Genomic DNA, 23,233 nt, shown 5'->3' on the forward strand with positions numbered 1-23,233 from the left:
TGAAAGGTTAGCAATCAAACGAGAAGCTTTCTCTTTAGGAAGCTGCAGGGAAAAGGACAGAGAGTGTCAGTTATTAGGCCAGGCAGATCTGTTGATTGAGTCAGATGCTGCAAACAAATTCTGAGGATAATGTCAATGTTCTTTAATAAAACAGTGCATTAATAAGTCAGAGGGAGGTCTCTGTAGGAATGGACATCCTGTTTGGGCAGAATGTAAGAGACAATTCTCATTTAGCACAGAAAGGCTCACGGCTGGTACTGAGGCAAGACTCAGCAGTGTGGCCTTGAATTGACATTGATGCATGTGGTCTGTGCACACCTCCAGGGGCAGAGAATTATCAGTGATAGAGTCTCAGGCTGCCATGGAAAATACACTTGGGAGTGGGAGCTAATTACTTACTCTGGAAATCTTCTTTCTGCTTTATCTGGCACTCAGGAAGGAGGTCCATATAATGTCATAATTGAGTGCATTCCTTCTTTGACTATTTATTATTCTATTGAGTGCATTTCTTTTTTTTACTATTATTGACTATTGACTATTATTCTTTTATTCTGTTACTGTTTTAAAATTTCCTTGTGTTTCCGATGTAACTTTTATAGATGAAAAAGTTGTAGCACATTTTTTCTTTTTGGTGGTTGGTTTTCTCTTAAATTCTTCCCTCCTCGCTTTTCAGGTAGAAGATTTTATTATTATTAATTTAATAAGTTTTTAATGTCTATTGTTTTTATATCAGTCATTTCTGGATATAATGCTTCTCTGTTTCCACCACCACCAAGTGAGCCCCTCCTTTAGAACAGAAATTTAAGCAAAACCCAAATCAATACAATGACTTTAGTTGACAATGTATACTGCATTCTGTACCCCTAGTCCTGGCACTTCCCCATCCTGAAATATACATTCTTATCTCTTCTTCTGACAAATTTGGTCATTTTAATTTCTCAGCATTTGGGGTCATTTTAGTGTTCTTTCTACTTGTATTATTGATTTATCATGCATAAGCTTCTTCTGATTCTACTTACTTTATCCTCCAACAATTCATGCACATTTCCACATTTTTCAGATTTCCTCACTTTTTTCTTATAACACAATAATATTTTAAATCAGTTTTAAAAGATTGTCCTTTCTATTGTTGATTCTGCAGCAAAATGTAGTGGACAAACATCTGGACTCATCAGGAGAAACTCTGGTGTGAATCTTGCCTCTGGTTCTTGCTGGCTGAGTGATCACAGGTGAGTTCCTCAACCTCTCCGGGTCTCAGTTTCCTTATCTATAAAATAGCTGGATGCAAAGCACTTTAAAACCTTAAAGTGTTACCTAAATATCAGCTATAATCTTAAAAAAAGATATTTAAAGGATAAGCCAGTGCCTCATTGTGCATCCTGTGATACTTACCTTAATTCAAATAAGTAAATTAGGAGATGGAGACAATGAACATGAATATTATTAAATAGATTCCACTAGGTTGACAGGAATTTGTACTCAAGTCTAGAGAATTATTTGATTGATGAAGTAACTCCTTAAACATTGGTTCTAGCCTGGTGAATTTTGAGTGTATTGGAGTAAGACTTTTCCTATGCTTTTCATGAATCTATCCGTCTCTCTCCAGGCCTCCTTTGCTGTTTTGCATTTTCCTTTGTTGAGAGTAGAATTCAGTGGCAAGAGTCACTGAACTATGAAGTAATGGAAATAGTATGAAAGGGCACCTGTTCTTACGAAATTTCTAGATCTATCCTTGAGATAAGCTTCAGATACTGATCTGAACCTAATGACCCGTTTGAGCATGGCTTCATGCCAGTGTTATTCCTCTTTTTTAGAATGTCATGTGTCCCTTTACATAACAAACTCTTAGTTATCCAGAAGTTGATTACTCAGTGTGGGGCTGGTTCATAAGAGCATGGACTTCAGATTGGATTAAGCAGCTGGGATGTTGCTTCTTCTCTTCCTTTTGTTACTCATCATTTTCAGTTTTTATTAGTGCCACTCTTGAGGGTGGAATGAGAGAAAGGAAGAGGACATTGTGAATGTTAATTTTGTGCTGTCTCAGAAATTGCTTTAAAGAGAACATAATGATTTAAGTGAAGTGAAGGCATTCAGTCCATATATTACTCATGCTCCCTCTTTTCTTCATTAACATGAATGATGATATTACCAGTTTACCTGAGTGTGTTTCTATATTCACTTAGATATGTTTTCCTCAGCCTTAAGGAGAGTTGTCTTCCATTTTACAATCAGGGAAAATGGAGGCAAAAACAGCTATCTAAAAATGGAATGGACTGCTTTTTGAGGTAGTGAGCTCCCTCCTACTGGAGGGTACTCAAGAAGAGGCTAGATGGCCATCTCTCAGGGATGTTACAGAAGAGATTCTTATATTGGATAAAAAGTTGAACTCTCAGTGTTTCCTAATGATTAGTGCTTGGCAAAGTTTTATTATCCTGGAAAACTTTGACTTCCAAAGACTGTCCTTGAAACCTATAAAATTAAAAACAAACTTTTCCTCCTCCTCTCTCTTGGCATCCTGTTTTCTTCTCTCTAACTCGTGGTCTTCTAGTCCAGAGCTGCCAAAACTGAATTGATAAAAAGTAGAATGGTCCCAGGAAGAGAACTGAGAAATCTGGTTGAGCTTTGGGAAACTTTAAACTAGTTGACTAATGAATGTTATTTGATGATTAGATGACTGGTAATAGTGTTTTGCCCCAAATCTCAGACTCCAGAAATGGAATGGCAGTCTACATATATTCTGCTTTGTTGGGTAATACCTATTCTCAGTGGCAAAATGTTACCTAACCAAACAGTTTTTCCATAAGTCATTTTGTTTCTGGCAAATACCTAATTATGCCATATTGAAAACTGAAGGGTATATCAGGAAATTCAGAAATGTGAGAGCCATTCTCACCATCTTCAGAAGGCACTGCCACATTCCCCTCTTGATTAAACCATTATGTTTTGGTGGCTAGAAAATAGGTCACCAATACAGCTATCTCTACAATTGTCACTGTTATATGTAAACTCAAAGCATTTTTAAGTACTGTTGGGTGCTGGACATTATGCTAGTTACTAAGGTGCTAATGGATATAGCGATGGGCCTGGGATCAGGAAGAGCTGAGTTCAAATTTGGCCTCTGGCATTTACTAACTTTGTGACCCTGGGCAAGTCACTTACCCTCTGCCTCAGTTTCCTGAATTGTAAAATTAAGATTAAAATAACACTTACCTCCCAGGATTATCTGTGAGGATCAAGTGAGATATTTGAAAAACACTTAGCACAGTACCTGGTGCTTTATAAGTTCTTGTTTCCTCCATAAAGCTACAAAGACAAAAATGGAAATAGGTTCTGCCCTTGAGGAACTTACATCCTATTGGGAGAAAATAACATGTAAACAGATAAGTAAATGCACTGTGTGTATACAAAATAAGTGTAGAGTAATTGGAGATGGGCAGCTAGGTGGCGCCATAGTGCACACAGTGCTAGGCCTGGGGTTAAGAAGACTCATCTTCCTGAGTTCGAATATGGCCTCAGACATGTAATAGCTGTGTGACCCTGGGTAAGCCACTTTACTCGTTTGCCTCCATTTCCTCTTTGGTAAAAGGAGCTGGAGAAGGAAATGGCAAACCACTCCAATATCTCTGCCAAGAAAACCCTAAATAGGGTAATGAAGAGTTGAACACAACTGAAAATGACTGAACAAAAACAAAATAGGGGATGGGAGGCACAGATGATTTTACTGTTTATTCACCCTGGAAGAAAGACATCTTGGAAGATGTGGCACCTGAGCTGAGGCCTAAAGAGGGCTAAGGGTTCCAAAGGTAGAGCTAAGGAGAGAGAGCATTTCAGGAATGGGGGGAGGCAGGGTGCAGCCTATGTAAACACATAGAGATGAAAGGCAGCTTGTGTACAGAGAACAGCAAATATCTAGGTTTGACTGGATGTGAGGGGGAATAGTGTGTAATTAGTCTGAAAAGATAGGTTGAAACTTAATGAAACAGGCATTTCAAGGCAATCTCTCAAACCAACCCCAGCCCACACCTAGTCAAACTGTCTTCTCCTACCTAGCCTCTTCATTCAGGTGCCTTTCCATGGTTGCCCCTTGATAGGATTGTAAATGCAATGGGGTGAATTTCTTTTGCAAAGGCAGGGCTCCTGGGATTGATAGTCTAACCTCTCTCCTCCTTCCCATCTCTGTCCACTGCTCTACAGCACCTGTATATCAATTGTTGTTAAAGCCTGTAAAATGCTATGGTGTTAAAGCATCCCAGGGTATGAACTGTGTTGATTAAGGAGTCACCACACGAGATCAGTCCAATGTGGCAGAAAGAGCTAGATCTGGAATCAAAAGGCCTGGATTTGAATCCTAGCTGTGCAGTTGATAGGTGAGTAATCTTGGCCTCATTGATAAAATGGGGGATGGGGGTGGGAGGGTAGACTCGAGGAGCTTTCCAGACCTGGATCGTCTGAAGAGGGAATGGGACTTTGGATAACAGAAAAAGCCTGGGAACATGGGACTCTTATGGTGGTGGCTGAGTCAGACAGTAAGCATTTATTAAGTATCATTTATGTGCCAGGCATTGGGCTAAGCACTAAGAATACAAAGAAAGGCAAAAGACAGTCCCTGGTCTCAAGCTCAGTCCAATAGTGAAAGAGAAGGAAGGACAATATGCAAACAACTGTGTACAAACAAGCCATTCATAGGGTTAACTGGAAATAATCTACAGTGGGAAGACACTAGTTTTAGGGGGATCAAGAAAGGTCTCTTATAGGTGGGATTTTAGCTAAGACTTGAAGGAAGCCAGGGAAGCCTGGAGGCAGAAACAAAGAGGGAGAATATTTCAGGCATAGTGGACAGCCAGTGGAAATACCCAGGTGGTGCAGGATGGGGCTTCAGAGAGCCAGGGAAGGGGAATAGATCGGCAAGAGGGAGAGTGGAAAAGCACTAAAGACAAACTTTTCCTATTTTGAAATTTTGGCGTGGGTCAGTCTATCGTTCTGCTTGTTCTGTCCTTCCTCATGTTGGGCTTTATTGCTACCCACAAGCGTAACTGATTGCTCATTGTGTATGGAGCACTGGCCTGGATGCTCTGGGTGTGGGGGGTGGGCGTGGATAGGAGAGACTAGGACATGGTGATCTTTGAGCATTCATAGTCCAGCTGGTGGCAGTTCTGCTCTTCGATCTCTTCCCAGTAGCTACTTATTGAGTTTATTTCTAGCTTTTTTCTTTAAATAATGAAATCCAAGGCAAAAACCAGACTGTGATAAAAAAAAATTGACTTTTCCGGTTTTTGATTGCCACCCGCTTTCCAAAGCCTTGATATTTCATATAGTTAATAATAGCATGCTTTTCAGGGGAAAATTCTTAATTTGAAAATGTTGCATATGGCCCTTTTTATCAGGGGACATGAGCTGTCAAAATAAATAGATCTAATTAGGAGCCATTGTTACAGAAATGGGTATTTAAAAGAGTGGAAACAAAATTTCAAAAGAGGGCTTTATGCTTTAAAAAAGCTCAGAACAATCCATCTTCCTTTGTTGACTTTTTTAGGGTATTTTTTTTTTACAAGTTGTTCAGCTGAGCAGGGACTTGACCAAGATGGCTGGTTCCTTAGAACATCACTACATGTTCCCCCCAGCCCCCCACCTACTTCAGAGGGTCATCAGTGTGTTTTGGGCACTCATTGAGGTAAGGGGTTGCCTTACAGTGAAGAGATTTGGGCCACTTGGTATGTTCCAGGTTAGGAAAGCTCATGGTTCCGGAACACTCTGGGGAATGGCTGTACATAAATAGATCCATGACAAATGCCCAAAGCAAGTCAGAGCTCCAACCTAGGTGGTCTCAGAGCTATCTCATTTCACACATACATCTTAAATCCAATTCAGCAGACATTTACTAAGTAGTTACTATGTGTGAGGGAGCTAGGCCCTAGAGATACAAAAGAGAAATGACAGAGACCCTGCTCTGCCTTTAAGGGCCCACATTTTACTGGGAGGTGCAGATAGAGTGGGATGAGGGATATAATGTAGATGCAGATAAGTATAACATTCCAGGTGAGGTAGTGATGGGTGGCTAAGAAGAAATCTACAGTGCTCTATGAGTATTTCAGGAGGGAGGCACTATATTGAGCTAGGGAAATTAGAGAAGGCTACATGGAGAAAGAGGCCTTGATAGAAACCAAGGATTCTGAAAGGTGAGGTGAGGCAAATATCTATGAATTCCAGACATGGGGTGTGGCTTGTGCAAATGTGAACTGGTGGGACATGGCATGTTGAGCTTGGGGAAAAGCTGGTTATTGAGTTTGGCTGAAGTGCAGAATGTGAGAGCGGGAGTAAGGTGAAATAAGGTTAGAAAGGTAGACTGAAGCTAGATTTCAAAGGACTTTTAAATGCTAAGGTAACGAATTTGTATTTTATCCCAGAGACAATCTGGGATATTTATTTATTTATTTTTGGGATGGTAGGGGTGGTGATGATGGAGAGTTGAAAGCTGAAACTTATGCCTTAAGAAGATTATTTTGGTACTTGTATCAAGGATGGAGTAGATAAGGGAGAAACTGAAGGTAGGGAGGCCAGTTGAAAAGTTGTGATGATCATTGAGGTAAGTGGTGATGAAGGGCAAACTAGGGTAGTAGCAGTGTGAATGAAGAGAAAGAAATGGATGTGAGAGGGTTGAGATAGAATCAATAGACTTTTGGAGGTGCTTGGCCATAGAAAGAGGGAAGGGTCGAAGATTAATAAGGTTTTGGGCTTGAGTGTCTTGGAAGGAGTGGTGCCACCAATAGAAATGGGAAAGTTTGGAGAAAGGACTGGTTTGAGAGGGGGTAGGGAATGAGTCACTTCTAAATTATGTTGAGATGTGATTTTTCAGAGTAGAAATTCACTAAGATGAAACTAGGGTACTTTTTAAGAAAATTAAGGGAATATGGGGGTTAGCACTGTCAACAGTACTGTTGAAGAGAAAGGTTTATCTATTTGAGTTAAGTTATGCTAGCGATAAATCTTTGTACAGGGTGTCCCAAAAATCTCAGTGGAGTTTTAGGCTTTAATAGATTAAACTCCACTAACACTTTTGGAACACTGTATTTTGGGAGTGTTCACACTGCTTTATTGACATCTAAATAATTCTTTTAATTTACTTTTGGGGTGCTGGGCATTATTATTTCCATTTTATTAATTGAAAAATTAATGGTTTTATGGTACTATTGTTTTACAAATTGATCAACACCTACAGTGATTTTCTTTCTGTTACACTATTGGGATTGACCTTAGAGAAATACAGTTTTGGAACTGGAAAAGTCTGTTACCTTTTGTCAAAATAAGCCTTGCCACCCTCCTAGGAGATGAGTACGTTGGAGGCTTCAGATGCCAAATATCTAAGAGTCTCTGTTTAAAAGGCTGAATGTTTCTGAGAAAGTCATTCTTCATAGGACCTAGTAAAATAGAATTTTGGGAAAAGTGTTGACATGGCTGAATTTGATGAAACTTTCCCCCCATTAGTAGAGTCTGTTCATATCGTCTAAAAGTCTTCAGCCTATATAGGAAGTGGAAGATTGTGGAGGCTGTAAATCTAGAAAGTTTATACAGACATATAATATTATCAAGGTACACTTGTAGCTAATAGAGCCACAATGGGTTAACCTATCCAAGGTACCATTTATTAAATTCCCTTTTCCAGAGCACTCACTGATTAGTCCCCTAAAAGAGTTTATTAAATGCTTTGCTGTGAGACTGTTTTCTTCCCTAAGCCTACCATAGATGCAGCCTCATTTCTGTCATTGCTGGATTTGCCATTCATCATCACCAAGGTAATTAATTGCATTGACCTTCCAAATGGTTAATGGATGCCTAAATTGGAAATAGCTTTTTAATGCTGCCTATGCAGACTAGTTTGGGGGTGAACCTAGAGACATTTGCTATGAGTTTGGCAAAATAACTCTAATTAATTGTGAAACCTGCTGCTTTCAGCAGAACTCCCTTTACCAGGGATTCTTTTCCTTTAACTACTAAATCCAAGAATATTTCAAGGGAAATTCAGCCCAAACGTTTCTGATTCATTTACAACTATTTGCTCGAAATAGCAGTGTTTCATAATAGTGGCATGCTATTCACAGATCCTTTAAAAAATAGATCTTTATAACTTCAGGAATAAATGGGACTCTGATTTTCCCCCCAAAGGGTTGGAGACAATGCACAGAATGTTCTTTTATCTTAGAAAAGCCATTCTCCCATCCCTGCTGGCCTACATAAGATTGAGATCACAGTGACTAACTGGGAAGCCAAACAGGGCACACAGCTCAAGCTATCCTCTGATGAAGGGGTCCAACATGTGAAGCATCTGCCCTGTGGGGATTTAAATTGAATATTTCTTGAGCCCTCCACTAGTAGCTTTGGGGCTTTACGTAAATCCTCAATTTATAGGAACCTATCTGATCGTTTATAACCCTATGAGCAAGGATGACATAAGCCCTCCCTGTAGTGTCCATGGGCTGAATAATCACAGTCATCTATTTCTGGGCTGAGAATACTTGGCATCTCAGCTTGTAAAAACCATATTTATACAGATTCTAGTCTATGGCAGATGCTATCTTTTGGACATGAAGCTTTAGCACTTAAAACGAAATAAGAGATTATCACTTCTTGGTGGTTACTCGCTGGGGAGTCATCAAGACACATATTTGGCCAGAGAGGTAGGGATGAGGAACGTTGACTTAGAACCAGGACACCTGAATCAAACCCAAAGCAAGGTGTTTTCTGGCTGGGGAAACTGCTATAAGGTACATGCACCTCCATTGACTATACAAATACCCAAGCCTTTGTCTGAAGTCCCTGACCCTTTATTGTTCCCCCTGACTTTTGTACCTGCTGGGCTCCTGGGCTAAGCAATAGACTAAATCGAGGGTTCTTAACCCAGGGTCCACAAGTTCAAGGCAACTAGATGCTGTAGTGGCTAGAATGGCGGTCTTGGAGTCAGGAAGACCTGAGTTCAAAGTTGGCTTCAGACACTTACTAACTGTATGACTCTGGGTAAGTCACTTGACTTCTATCTGCCCCAGTTTCCTCAGCTGTAAAAAGAGGATGATAATAGTACCTACCTCCCAGGGTTTTTGTGAGGACCGAATAAGATCATATTTGTAAAGTTCTTGGCCCATAGTAGAAACTCTAAATGCTCATTCCTTTCCCCACAGACCCCAAAGGGTCCATAGATAGATTCCAGGGGGGAATTTTGGATGGGAAAAATGCAATTTTATTTTCACTTACCTCCAACTTAAATTGAGCATTTACTCCCATTATTTAGAAAACATTATTTTGAGAAGGGCTCCATACATTTCACTAGACTGCCAGAGGGGTCAAGAACTCCTGGACTAGATAATGAAGAAGCATCGTTGCTTAAAGCTGTTCTGGCTACTTTGACTTTTTGGTCAAGTTATTAAAACTCAGTGTTTCTCATTATCTTCTAACTACACAGTGCCGTTGTGAGAAATAAGTAACTGTTAGGTGGGAGTTCTGACTTCCTATTCCTACCTTTGTCAAGCTTGTCATATGGCCTTGGGGAAGTCACTTGCCATTTCTAAGCCTCAGTCTCCTCACCTGTAAAATGAGGGGATTGGGTCAGATGATCTCTTAATATCCTCGATTCAACATTTTAAGAGTATCTGGCTCTGTAATAAAAATGACTTTAACCTCAAAGCTGATAAGAAGGTTAAAAAAAATGTTGGTCCATTTGAAAAGTTTTCACTGGCTGTTTCCAAACATATTGCATGTTTATTTATGGTGAAAATAGAATTATAAACCCGGAAGGCACACAGATGTTTGCTACCTGTATGTCCTTGGGTAGGTTGCTTGATCTCTCTCCAGGGGTGGGGAACCTGCGGCCTTAAGGCCACATGTGGCCTTCTTGATCCTTAAGTGCGACATCTTGACTAAATCCAATTTTACAGAACAGATTTGTTCCCCAGCCCTGCCTGGGTCTTGGCTTCTTTGTCTTTTTCTTCATTGGCCTGAAGAAGAAGTAATGTTTTTGAACCCACTCATTTCATGGAGAAGGCAGGTGATTTGCTCAAGGTCACCCAGACAATAAGGAGCAGAAGCAGAAGATGAGCATCATGCCTTGGACTCCAGAGTCCTCATTCTTTCCACCGTTTGACATTTGGATGCAAATGAGTCAATGGAGCTTGAGGAATGTCTCTTTTCATGGGTAGCATTTCCAATTTTGGTCTTTATTCAGCCTCAAAGAAGTCTTTCAGAGTCTGTGATGATGGAAAATCCTGATATTGATGTCTGTCTCATTAAGATTAACATAACCAAAGTAACCTTCAGAACAACTCAGTGGTTTCCATGCTGTGGGAGAGTTCCTAGTTCACTAAGCCGTAGGTCCTATATCTTAATATAAGAAGAACATTTGAGTGAGCAAAAACACATTTCAGAAAAGGAGCAGGAAGTGTATGAATTAAGAGTAACATTTATATTGAGCTTGAAAGACCAGATTATCTATATCTGTGTGTAGCATAGAGTCTTTCTAGCCTGGAGATGGGTGCTATTAGAGCCATTTTTATTGAGTAGATAGTATGACTGGAAAATCCTGGTTCTCAGTCTAGAAATTCCAAGTTTGGCCAACTCTCCAAAGGGCATAGATAAGTATGTAAGTAGAACAACCATAAGCAATCACTGGAATTTATCGTATTTTATGTAGTGTCTCTTTAAGACTGACATTAAGGTCTCTTTTTAGGATTATGTTCTGAATAAGTAGCCCTTCTTCTCTGCTTTGGGATGGTGGTGGAGATCAGAGAAGAAAATTAATTTTCACTCTCAAAAAAATGGCTGAGGCCTGGCTAGGGGAGCCTAAAGTCTGGAGCAACAAAGAATCTGTTAGAATTGATAAGGAAATTTCAGGGTTAGGGCAATAAATGACTCCATGGTATCAGCTATTTACATGAGTAAATATGAGGGAAAGAGTGAGGGAAATAATGTAAACTGGGTTTTGCATTTATGGGGTCATTAGAGACCATTTTTCAAAGGTCAGATAGGAAAACAGTGAATTGAAACATGACGTGGAAAAGTAAAGGGAAGTGGCAGTGCTCTGTTGAGTAACTTGCTATGTAAACTTGCTATGCGTTACTTTACCTTCCTCTATCTCAATTTGTTTGTCTGCAAAATGGATGTCATATCTGCCCATTTCTCCCTCAAAAAGATTTTGTAAAATGCAAATGAGGCACGTGCTGTCAAAGTGGTTTAGAAAGCTTCAAATATCCTTTAGATGTTAGGTATTGCTGCCAAATGAAAGCTAGGGAAGCTCCTTGAGGCAGGGACTTCATCATTTTTGTCTTTGTGCCTACTACCAATACCTGGCACACAGTAGGTGCTTGACAGAAGTTGTATAGAATGAACTCGCCAACCTAAATCACTTCATGACCAGGCAGATTGTTCTGTAAGAAAGTCCCAAGGAAAGGTGACCCTAAGGGAAGTATAATAGTAATACCCTAGGATGACTAGATAGGAGGGTGGTAGTTCAGAATGGTCTAGTTCAGATTCATCTTTTTTTGTCTCCCATTTTCTGGGGTCATACACATTTCTGAGAGAAAGAAGGGCAAACAGTAGCCTGTGAAATTTTGGTATGAGTTTATACCAAAGCAAAATAAGTACTGTCTGTTCATAACAAAGAATTAGGAGCCAATGTACACAAAAATGTCATAAAATATGAAAGGCCAGGAGTTCTAGACACTGAGGCTGGCGTCACTGGGGCACAGTGTCTGTTTACATTGCTTTTCATCAGGGCAGCAGAGCATTTTGGGCAGCAGCAGTTGATGGACCCACAATAGGTCTGTTCTGTGAAACCAGACATAAATTGGGAAATTTATTGTCCCCAGATTCCTTTCTACAGCTTGTTTAAGAAGTCAGGCCCCTTACTGGAGCTGTAGGTTTCTGTCATCTCAGAATGAATACTCACCTCATGGGGAAGGTGGAGTTGGGAGGGGGTGAAACCCCAAACATGGATGATGGAGAGTGAATATACATTAATACCCTCAGCAAGGAAATACCTTGTGTGTGTTTTTATGATTGGTGTTCATATTCATGCGTGTGGTGTGTGTGTGTGTGTGTGTGTGTGTGTGTGTGTGTGTATACAAGCAGAAATTCATAGGATAATGGAGGTAAAATTGGAAGGGGCCTCAGACACCATCTAGTGCAACCTTCACATTTTTTATATGTGGAAACCCTGTGTTCAAGGTTAGAGAGGCAGGTCATAGCTTGAAGTCACCTTAGAGGTCATCTGCTCCAACCCTGTCATTTAGCAGACGCAGAAACAAAGGCTTAAAGAGGTCACAGCTTGATTCATCTCCCCTAAAGCCCTCACTAGATTTCCAGAATCTCTGGTTTTTAATCATCTTATAGGCTCTGGAATAGATAATGACAATTTACATATTGCTTTACAAGTTGCTTTGTGTGTGTATGTGTGAACCTAGTAAAACTTGGTAAGCAAGGGTAGGTACCCCATGTTGCTTTGGCTTTCTGCCCATCCTGCCTGAGCACCTGGTGTCAGGAGCTTGCAGTGACTGCTCATTTAGAGAAGAAATTCCAGGTGACCTTGAAAGAGAAGAGAAGCAGGTCCTGACAGAAGACCTTCCCACCTGCTTTGCTGGTTCATTCATTCCCCTTTTGGGAAAAACAGTTTCTGAAGTCTGTGCCTGGAATGTCATAGAATGGAGCTCATTTTCAGACTGATAAAAAGAGATCCTGAGTACCTGAGGAAAATTGGCCTTGAGAGGTCACAAAACCAATATGAATGAATAGATAGCAGCTTGTCAATTGAGGGACTCTGGGGTGGGCATTTAGTATAAAGATTTAATTTAAGAATTTCGGGAGGTGGACCTGTAGCTCATAGAGAAGCCCAGATGTGTCCAGATCAGATGTTTTATGGCTCGTGGCAGCAAAGCACTCTACCATAAATTCATAGAAAAGCATCAATGGATATGTGAATTATTATCATCTCCAGAAATGTTTATTTTTTGTCCATGAATATAAATTACTGAAATTTCCAGAAGAGCATCTTGTTTTGTTTAGTGAGTTCATAGGCCCTAAACTGTTCAGTCTACAAAAATGATGTGGGTGTTTTGGAAATTCATTTTCCCTTCTCCTTTTGCTGCTTCTCTCACCTTTCCCTTTCCTTTCTCTCTCATGTATCTGTTTAGGAGCTTTGGGGTGCTTCACAGAAAATGAGGAGAAACACTATTAGTTTGCGACATTTTTCCCAACCCTATTCATGTAAGGTGCCCTCTAGTTTTTTTTTTGTTTACTGTCTATTAATCTGCAATATGTTTTTCATGAAATAAAATACTCATATAATTCTGAAGGTACCTGGTGTGCTTTTCATTCATTTTTGAGGTTTCAAAAAAAGTGCAATCATTTTGTTATATACTCCTGTGCCCGATTGAGAGTAACTGGATGGGTCAGTGGATAGAATGCTGAACTTGAAGTCAGGAAAAGACCCAAGTTGAAATCTGGACTCAGACACTCAGGAGTTGTGAGACCCTGGGCAAGTCACTTTACTTCTCAGTTCCTCAGGTTTTTTTTTATATTTAAAAATTAGGGGAAGAGGCAGCTAGATAGTGCAGTGGATAGAGCACCGGCCCTGGAGTCAGGAGGACCTGAGTTCAAATTTGGCCTCAGACACTTCACACTTACTAACTCTGTGACTCTGGGCAAGTCACTTAACCTTAATTGCCTCACTACCCCCAACAAAATTAGGGAGTGTCCTCTTAGGTCCCTTCCAGCTCTAAATCTATGCTCCTGTGAAGCACAGAAAAGCAGTGAAAACCTATGAGGCCCCAAAAGCAATCACTTGATGATTTATGCTGCCTTCCCTGCCCATAGTCCTCTATGTCTCTAATATCTTAGGATCATACATTTAGAGTTGGAAAAGACTTTAGAGGTTGAGAGTAATCACAGTTCACAGATTTAGAGCTGGGAGAGTTCTCAGAAGCATCTAATTCTAGATTAGTGTGGCAGTTAGGTGGTGCAGTGGGTAGAGAGCCCAGCCTGAAGTCGGGAAGACCTGAGTTCAAATCTAGCCTCAGAAACTTCCTAGCTGTGTGACCCTGGGCAAGTCATTTAACCTCCTGCCTCAGTTTTCTCAGCTGTGAAATAGAGATCATAATAGCACTTATCTTCCAGTCTAAGGATCAAATGAGATAACATTTATAAAGTAGTTAGCACAGTGGATGCCACATAGTAGGTACTTAGTAAATACTAGCTCTCTCTCCCCTTCCTCCTAATCCAACCTTGTTATTTTACAGATGTGGAAACTGATTCTCAAAGAATTGAAGTAATTTACTCATTCAGGTGGTAGAACCAGATTTTTAAACCTATATCACTTAATTCCCAATCCGATGCTTTTTCTACTGATGTAGATTTACATACTTTGTTCTCTAAAACCATGAGTAATCACTGTCATGAATCTGAGTTGAGTTCATTTATATTATTGCAATCACAATGTATGTTATCTTGCTTTCATCACCCTACGTTACCTCATATATGTCTTTCCATCTTTCTCTGAATTTTTTGTCTTCTTCATTTCTTACAAAAATAATTCTACTATATTTCTACACACCTCTTTGGTCACAAAAAAAGGTCCTTTTGTTGGTGCCTTTGTCTAGAAGTTCCAAGCATTCAAAATGATACAGAATTAGGACACAATCTTGGACTAAATGAAAAAGCCAGGCCTGTCTATTTTGATGAAAAGTTTGAATTCTTAAGTAATTAAAAAACAAATTCAGCTTAGGTTCCTTAAATTACTACATAGAAAGAAAACAAATTAGGATAAGGAAGTGTTCCTTGGTCTCTAGGGTATGATTTTATGCACAGATAATAATAATATAATGATGATAGCATTATTAAAATTTGCAAAGAGCTTTACAAATATCCTATTTGATCCTTACAAGAACCTTGCTATTATTATCCCCATACTATAGTTGAGGAAACTGAGACAGTGACTTGCCCAGGATTACATAGCTCATAAGTATCTGAAGCTGGATTTGAACTTGGGTCTTTCTAACTCTGGGTACAGCTTTTTACCTATTGTGCCACCTAGCTGTCAGCGAAATATGAATGCTTTCTGTTTAGCATATTGAAGGACCAGCCAAAATCCTAAAGGCCTCTGTTTGTGATATTTCCAGGAGGAGGGTTACATTCACCATTAGAAAATGATTCTCTTTCATCAGATAACTTGTCTTCCTCCTACTCCATTTATTTGCTTTCAGCCTAGGCTTGTAGAGATGGATTCCCTCAAATAATTGCCTTAGCCATAGCCATATTTTTTTCCTGATAGGATGACTGGAAGGAAAATGGAGACAGCTGCAAACATTACTGCTAGCCACATTCTTTCTGGGAAACACAAAGAATACTTGATTTATGATCATGTTGTACCCTTCTTGCGCATGGCTATATTAATCAGATGTTTATATTTCCCAAATAGCTTATCTTTCTTCATGGAGGGTATTTTAAATTGTAGTGATTCCAATACTATGTCATTACTTTTTCTCTTCCCTCCAGAACTCTCAGGGAAAAATCTTTACCCATCCTCTTTACCATTTGAGTTTCTCTGGAGAAAGCCATCTCATTACTTCCTATCATTTTTCAGACAGTGCCTTTCTGAATTCAAAAACAACACCCAGAAGCATGCTGATAATTATGGGGAATAAGTCAGCACTGTAGTTAGTATTGGTTGCTTCTTGGATGCCTTCCTTTTTTTTTTTTTTTTTGAGAAAAGACTGTTCACAATTCTGAAAGATTCTCTTCTTTATATTGATATCTTAAGTAGTAAGGATTGTTTCCTATGTAGCCACACGGGTGAGCTATTGAGACAGTCCAGTGGAAGTAACACTTCAATGAGTAGTAAATGTTCCCAACAAATTGACCTTGAAATGATGAAACCAGAATTCTTTATCTTCAGGCCGTTATCAGGCAAAGAGTAATTTAGAATTGATTTGAATTTACCCAGCTTTCACTTTGAATATGGGAATGTGAAATTGATTCTTGATCTTTTTTAGAAGCTAGTAGGTATGTGTATCTGCAATAAGAAAGAAAATAGAAAAAAAATCTAAAGGGAGATTTATGTCTAATTTGTTGTTTTTTGGCTTCTTTTGTGAACATAGGCATGTAAGAGGTTCTATAAAATGGAAATAGGAGGAAATTGGACAAAGATTTCTGTCTTTGGAAGACTTAATAGCAATAATTCTGAAGTTTTATGGATGTATGTTTTCAGTGTAAAATAAGGAAAATTTTAAAGTAAGTTAGACTCCTAAGAAAGCTATGGAGAGGGAGGGATATCAACATCCAAGTGTGCCAAAACTGGGGTACTCAGAAGGTCTCCCCAGCCAGAAGAGTTTATGAAGATGAGAGCTTGTGATGATTTAATGACTTTGCTAGGAAAGAGTAGTTTTCCTACAGAGATATTTTCAAATCTTGTTCTCTGTCTTACTAGTAGCATGACTGAGTAAGTGATAGGGTCTCTGGGACTCAATTTCATAATCTGTTAAATGAAGGTGTTGGGTTAAGGAATCTTTAAGGTTTCTCTTGCTCTATGGCCTCTACATTTATAATTTGTAGAGAAGGACACATAGGAAAAACTGGAATGAACAAAAGCCTTCCTTCACAATATTTTGATTGGTGCTATGTTCAAGTTGAATTGTGATCCAACAACTTTTGTTTTGTGAACCATGAGGATAGTAAAAAGAGTAGTTCGTTAATATTGAAGAGTAGTTCATATGTGTGTGAATGTATGTTTGAATATATGTGCATATGTGTGTGTGGTGGAATTATATGTTATGATTTATTGTGTGTTTAAGGAATCTTGCTAATTAGGATGACGTGGTTATACTCAAGTACTTGAAGGGCTGTCATGTAGAAGAGTGATTAGACTTTATATGTTTTGTTTGAAAGCCCAGCATCAGAAATGAAGGGTAAAAATTGCAAAAGCAGATTTAGGCTTTATTTGCAGTAAAAAAAAATCCTCATAATTAAGCTGTCCTGGAATGCAACAGACCACCATTAGAGTTCCTCTTCTTTATGAAAAGGTTGAATGGCCATTTTTCAGTATATTTATAATGGCTTTTTGGTTAGGTTCAAGTTGAACTAGGTAACATCCAGGGTCTCTGCCACCTCCTCTTCCTCTATGTGATATAACTGTCAACCTGGCTATTCTAGTAAACTATTCTTATATGAAAGGGGCACAAATGGTCCCTCAGTAAAGATATGGTTAGGGTCAGAGAGTTGATCTAAGGACAGATCTTCATTGTTTCTGATCTTAGGTCAATATGTTATCTCTGATTAACCAGTGACCTAGGAGTGAGGAGGGGTAAGACAAAAATCCTCTGGGTCAGAAAAGGAAGAAGCTCAATACTGTTTTGTCGGGGGCAGGATTGAACTGTTGGGTATAGAGCAAGGATTCATGGAGGCATAGCCTTTTAGGTTCCCCTCCCCTCCCTTTTCCCCTTCTCTTTTCTTTTCCTTTTCTGTGTTTTCCCCTTCTCCCTTCCTCTTCCCTCCCATGGGACCCAGAGAAGAGAAAGTCAAGATAGCAGTTTTGAACTGTTGGTAGAAGAATTGTTCATTGCTTCAGGAGAACCAAACAGCCCAGGAAGTAGACAAATAGACAAGAAGGGCTAGAGGTTCCAGGGGCTAAAGTCATCAATCTAGGTACTTAAGGGCATATCAGGGAGGACAAAGCCCAGGGGATAGAAATCTTTAGAGGCCAGATAGAGAAGGGTCTTTTATAAAAGGAGTGCTTTTGTTTTTACATCACAGTCATTTCTGGGAAAAAAAAAATACAACAACGCTCCACAACCAGTCTTGTATCTCCTTTCCTTGTCACAAAGAAAATAATTAAATAAAAACACCCTAGATAGTGATGATTGTACTACATCCAGTAGTTCTTTGCTGGGAGTAGGAGTTTTGTTTAATTATCTATTTTCCGGGACCATTACTGATCTTTGATTCACTGAGTTTGGTTTCCTTTTGACAGTCTTTGCATTGGCATTGTTGTAGTCATTGTGTGTATTATTCTGTGCCTACTCTATATCAGTTGACTCAAATTTGGAGAGTTTTCCTTGTCCAGGGATACAAGTAGCAAGAATATGATTCCTGAAAGCTCGTGGCCAGAAAGTGTAGGGTGAGAGAGATGATGGTAAGTGCCTAGAAAACCTGAAGTCCAGAAGAAAAGAAGGTGGATGGGAAATGGGGGCTTGTGGCTATGAAATCAGATTTGAGAAAGGCTGACTCCCCTAATAGTAAATAAAATTCACCTAGTAGAACTCTAGTCCTTGATCCAGTAAGGAATTTGCGCAGATGCCTGACCCTAAGGACAGTTTTAGGAAGAACGTGTTAAGTGAGGAGGAATATGGTACCAGAATTGCAAAGGAGAGCTAACAAAGATGAAAGTCTAGTTCCAGGCTTTCTGGGGGGACAATTCATATCTGATCAAGATCAACTGATAATTCCTCTGGAAACTTGTATATTCATCACTTGTTTGTTATTTTATTCTTCTATATGGTGGACCTGTTCTGCTTAGTAGAATACCCCTTAAAAGCCAGAAGGATTGTGTGTTGTTTTCAGGGAGAAGGGCAATGGAAAACTGAAAGGTCTAGGTTTCCATCCCACCAGTAAAACTGAGATTTTGGTTAGTCCATGTTTAGAGAGGATGAGGAGCAGTAGGGATGGCGCAACCCATAGCAAAAGCAAACCAAGTTGTGAGAATCATTGTGGGTGGTGGGGGGATGGATTGACTTATGGGAATCCCTTCTCCTGTGGCATTGAAGGCTGGACTTGTGATTTCATTGGCATAGGGAACTCCAGGGTGAGGAAACTTCTACTAATGCAGGTTGCTATTGTCCCTTCAATTTATAATTTCAGAGATTTGCCCAGAGCACTGAGATATTTAGTGATATAGCCAAGGTCCTACAATCCAATATGTGGCAAAGTTGTTTTCAGTTATTTGACTCTTTGTGACCCCATTTTGGTGTTTTCTTGGCAAAGACAATGGAGTGGTTTGCCATTTCCTTCTCCAGTTCATTTTACAGATGAGGAAACCAAGGCAAACAGGGTGAAGTGACTTGCCCAGAGTCACACAGCTGCTAGTAAGTGTCTGAAGCTGAATTTGAAATAAGGTCTTACTGACTCCACGCTCAGCATTTTATTGACTGGCTCTAGCCATCAACTGTCTTTATTCTGAGGCCAACTCGATAGCCACTATGCAGCACTGCCTCTTATGGTATGAAGAGGATCATAAAAGGAGAAAACTTTGCCTTACAGACATCTAGATATCTATTTATTTTGTAGTTAATATTCTTTATGAGAGTCCTTTACCTCTCTTACCTCTTACCTTCCCCAGCCCCCCAAAAAGGTACAGCAATTCTTAACACAAATGAAATGAATTGCTAATGGATTCCAGGCACTTCAGGCATCACCTATAAGCCAAGTGTGGGGGGGGGGATTTTTGGAGTAGAATATTCCCAGAATCCCTTAAATTATACCATCTAGACAGCCCCTTATTTTAACTACAGGTGGGGCCAATGCTGTCTGTGCTCATTTGCATGAAAAGGCAACTTATGTTTCATGGCTGAAAGCTGACCTTATGCCTGTGCCCACCCAAGGTTTGGCTGCCTTTGTGTCCACATCTGTCATCATCAAATAAATTAGCCAGTGTTATAAAGGTGGGAGGGTAGGGGCTGTGATTGAGGATGAGAGTCAAGTGGCTGACTGAGCTGTATTCTTTGCCTGAGGAGACAGGGCTGTGTTTCCTAAGAATGTTCCTAAAAATAAAAACAAGAGCGTAGGCAATGCAGCAAGTAACCAAAAATTATTGCTCTAATGGAGTGATTTTTAAAGTTTTTTTCTGACTTGCCAGTGGGGTTTTAAAGGCTACACTAGGCAAAGTCTATTCCAAAGTTCTTGCCAGAGGGGGTAGCACAACCTATTAACAGGCACAATAGGTGGGAAAAATAAAAAGGAATATCGTAGGGCTTTGGTCCCCCAAGGCAGACCAACTGTGAATGTCAGATCCTTCCTCCATTGGGAAATTGAATTCTGTGCTGCAACTTAACTCTGTGAGAGCTTGGTATAAAAGCAGGAGGGCAAATAAAACCACTATGTGTTTTTATAGGGGATGTGATCTATAAACCTACAAACCAAAGTTGTCTTCAGTCATGTCTGACTCTTTGTGATCCCATTAATTTTCTTGGCAAAGACACTGTAGTGGTTTACCATTTCCTTCTCCAGCTTATTTTACATATGAGGAAACTGAGGCAAACAGGGCTAAGTGACTTGCCCAGCTAGTAAGTTTCTGAGGCTGGATTTGAACTCAGGAAGATGAGTTCTTCTGACTCCAGGCTCTACTGGAGTCCACTTTATGGGCTATGCCACAAAATTACCTTCTCTAACTTGGACTTGTGCTTTAACTTTACACCTCTGGGGTTGCATCTTTTTTTTTTTTTTTTTTTGGATAGGCAATGGCATTAAGTGACTTGCCCAGGGTCACACAGCTAGTAAGTGTTGTGTGTCTGAGGGGGCATTTGAACTCAGGTCCTTCTGAATCCAGGGCTGGTTCTCTATCTGCTGTGCCACCTAGCTGCCCCTCGGGGGTTGCATCTTTAGATTAGTTAAGGACTGAGTAGAACAAAGCCAACCTAGTATCTTTCAAGTTAAGGTATTTAACTTGGGCATCACAGAGATGGGCAAAACTGATCATAGGAGATTGAATAAAAATGAGTAAATCTACCTGTTTAGCAAGCTTGAGATGAATAGTGATATTAGGAACAGAGTGTGGGGTACATTTATGATAAGCAAGGGAAATCCAGTTCTGAAATAAGTGAAAATGGAACCTTGGTCCTAGATGGGATCAGAGAGGTAAATAAGATTAGTCTTTGTCTATGGTACTGATTTAAGTCAGCAGCATTTCACAGCAGCAAATGCCAACCCTGTGCCTTGTGTTATGGCCACTGCCAGCCTATGCTACTGTGTAGTACAAGCACTCCAGCTCTCACCTTCATGTCATTTTCTAGGTCTACTGTCTGATTCCCCTAGCATTACCTTGGGAGCAAGGACTGGTCCCTCTTAACTTGGAATAATTATATCTGTGGTTGGACTATCCTCTCTACTGTTGCAGATCAACCCTACCCTACCTCCTCCCCTACTGTTTTTGCCCCTGATGAAATAATTTCTAGTTATGGTTCTAAATAGGAGGGATATTTGGTGTTTCTGTGAGTCATTCATATTGCATCTCAAAGGTAATTGGATAGAGCATTGGACTCATTGGTCAGGAAAATGTAGATTCAAATACTACTTCAGAAATTTACTAGCTTTATGACCTTGGGAGGGTCTTTTATGAGACAGTGTATGTCAAGGGCTTTGTAAAACTTGAAGCATTATGCAAATGTGAAATATTATTTTATTATAACATTCATATTTGTGACCTCCTGGGGTCAGGATCCTTTCAGAGTTTTAAAGATCCTCTTCATGCAACCTTTAACCTAGATAATTCCTATTCTAAGAATCAATTTAGCTTTCTATTAAAAGACTCTCTATATGACATGGATATGGGATGGCTTGAGCTATTAGTTGTATGGCAACCAAAGAACTCACAGCCTGCCTCAGAAGTATGATTTTGTAACAATTTGGGAACAATTATCAAGTTTTCCTTCCAATTCTGGTTCTCATCTAGCCCTTCTTTTCCATTCTCACTGCTACTACACAAGTTCAGGCTTTCATTGCCTTTCTCCTAATTAATTGCAGGAGCAATAACTGGTTGACTTGCCTCCATCCTTTACTCTCTCCAGGTCATTCATCACACTACTGACAGATTAATCTTCCTAAAGCAACACTCTGATTGTTTTACTCCTTTGCTCCAAAATCTGTAATGTTTCCTCTTTGCCAAATAAAGTCTGAATGCCATAGTCTGGCTTTCTACAATCTGGGCACAGCCTATCTTTCACTATTATACAGCATAAATCCCAAATTCCAGTTGCTTTGGGTACCATTCCCCTAGAATAATAATAGAATGTTATAGCTAGAAAGAACTCATGTATAATATATTCCAACTAAACCATTTTTATTGGTGGAGAAACTGAGGCCTAGAAAGATGAAGCAACTTACCCAGCATCACTAACATAGTTAGTTAGTGGTAGAATTGGGACCAGAACTATGTTCTCCTGGCTCTTAATACTTTTTTCTTTCAATTATTTGTTGTTCAATTGTTTTTCAGTCATGTCTGACTCTTTGCAACCCCATTTGGAGTTTTCTTGGCAAAGATAGTGGAGTGTTTTGCCATTTCCTTCTCCAGCTCCTTTTATAGATGAGGAAACTGAGGCAAATGGGGTTAAATGACCTGCCCAGGGTCACACATTTAGTAAGTGTTTGAGGCCAGATTTGAACTCAGGATGATGCATCTTCTTGATTCCAGGCCCAGCACTCTACCCACTGTGCCCTCTCCCTTCCCCTTCTTTCAACTATACTATATATAAAATATATTGCTTTCCTGACTCTACACATGGCTCTTGCCATTCTCCCTGCCTGGAATCTTCCTCTATCTGGGCATCTTCTTTTGAACTTCTTCATCAGGCCCCAAATGCCTCCTTTCTCTCCCTCTCTTACCCCTTCCCCCCATTTTCACCTATTTGTGTGTGTGTGTGTGTGTGTGTGTGTGTGTGTGTGTGTATCATCTTGCCTCACTGTGTTGTATGCTCCTGAAGGGCAGAGCCTATCTTTTGCATTTATATACTCAGTACTTAGCACTGTGCCCGGCACTTAGTAAATGCTTTAAAAATGTTTATTGAAAAGCTTTGGTCCTACTTCTAGGTCAGTTCCGCTTTCTCTGGCATGTCTTCTCTTATCCCCCAGCCACAAAGGATTCCTTCCTTCCTCTGCACTTGGGAAGTTCCAAGGCAGAATATTCATCTGGCCCTTCCCACTTACTGCCTTCTGTTTTAGATGTTTTCATATAGGTCAGAGCTTCTCCACTGCCCCAACTTAGGTTGTGAAGGCATGGATCCTTTTCAGAGTATAATTATATATTCCCCACTGAAAGCACTTGCTTTTGAGTCAAAAGTCCTGAATTCTAGTACTTGCTCTGCTAATTATTATCTGTGTGGCCTTGGGCATATCAATTCTGTGGACCTCATTTTTCTCATCTATAAATTAAAGGTTTAGAAGAGGTGATTTTTTAAAAATCTTTTTCTTTCTTATGAAATTGACAAACAAGTATATT

At 39.8% G+C, this 23,233-nt stretch overlaps 1 protein-coding gene across 4 annotated transcripts in view; it reads left to right on the forward strand.

The window, feature by feature from the left end:
* The window catches only part of PDE4D (phosphodiesterase 4D), a 1,859,629-nt gene that overhangs the window by 97,320 nt on the left and 1,739,076 nt on the right, over positions 1–23,233 (forward strand). For 3 of the 4 annotated variants that reach the window (XM_027863631.1, XM_027863633.1, XM_027863634.1), the window contains exons 2-3: positions 1,142–1,229; positions 4,195–4,367. The gene's annotated coding sequence lies outside the window, so the exon portion shown is untranslated. The remainder of the gene's footprint in view (positions 1–1,141; positions 1,230–4,194; positions 4,368–23,233) is intronic. The other variant, XM_027863632.1, reaches the window with a different exon arrangement.

The sequence above is a fragment of the Vombatus ursinus genome, unplaced genomic scaffold (genome assembly GCF_900497805.2).
Source record: "Vombatus ursinus unplaced genomic scaffold, bare-nosed wombat genome assembly UNPS02014772.1, whole genome shotgun sequence".
Lineage (NCBI taxonomy): Eukaryota > Metazoa > Chordata > Mammalia > Diprotodontia > Vombatidae > Vombatus > Vombatus ursinus.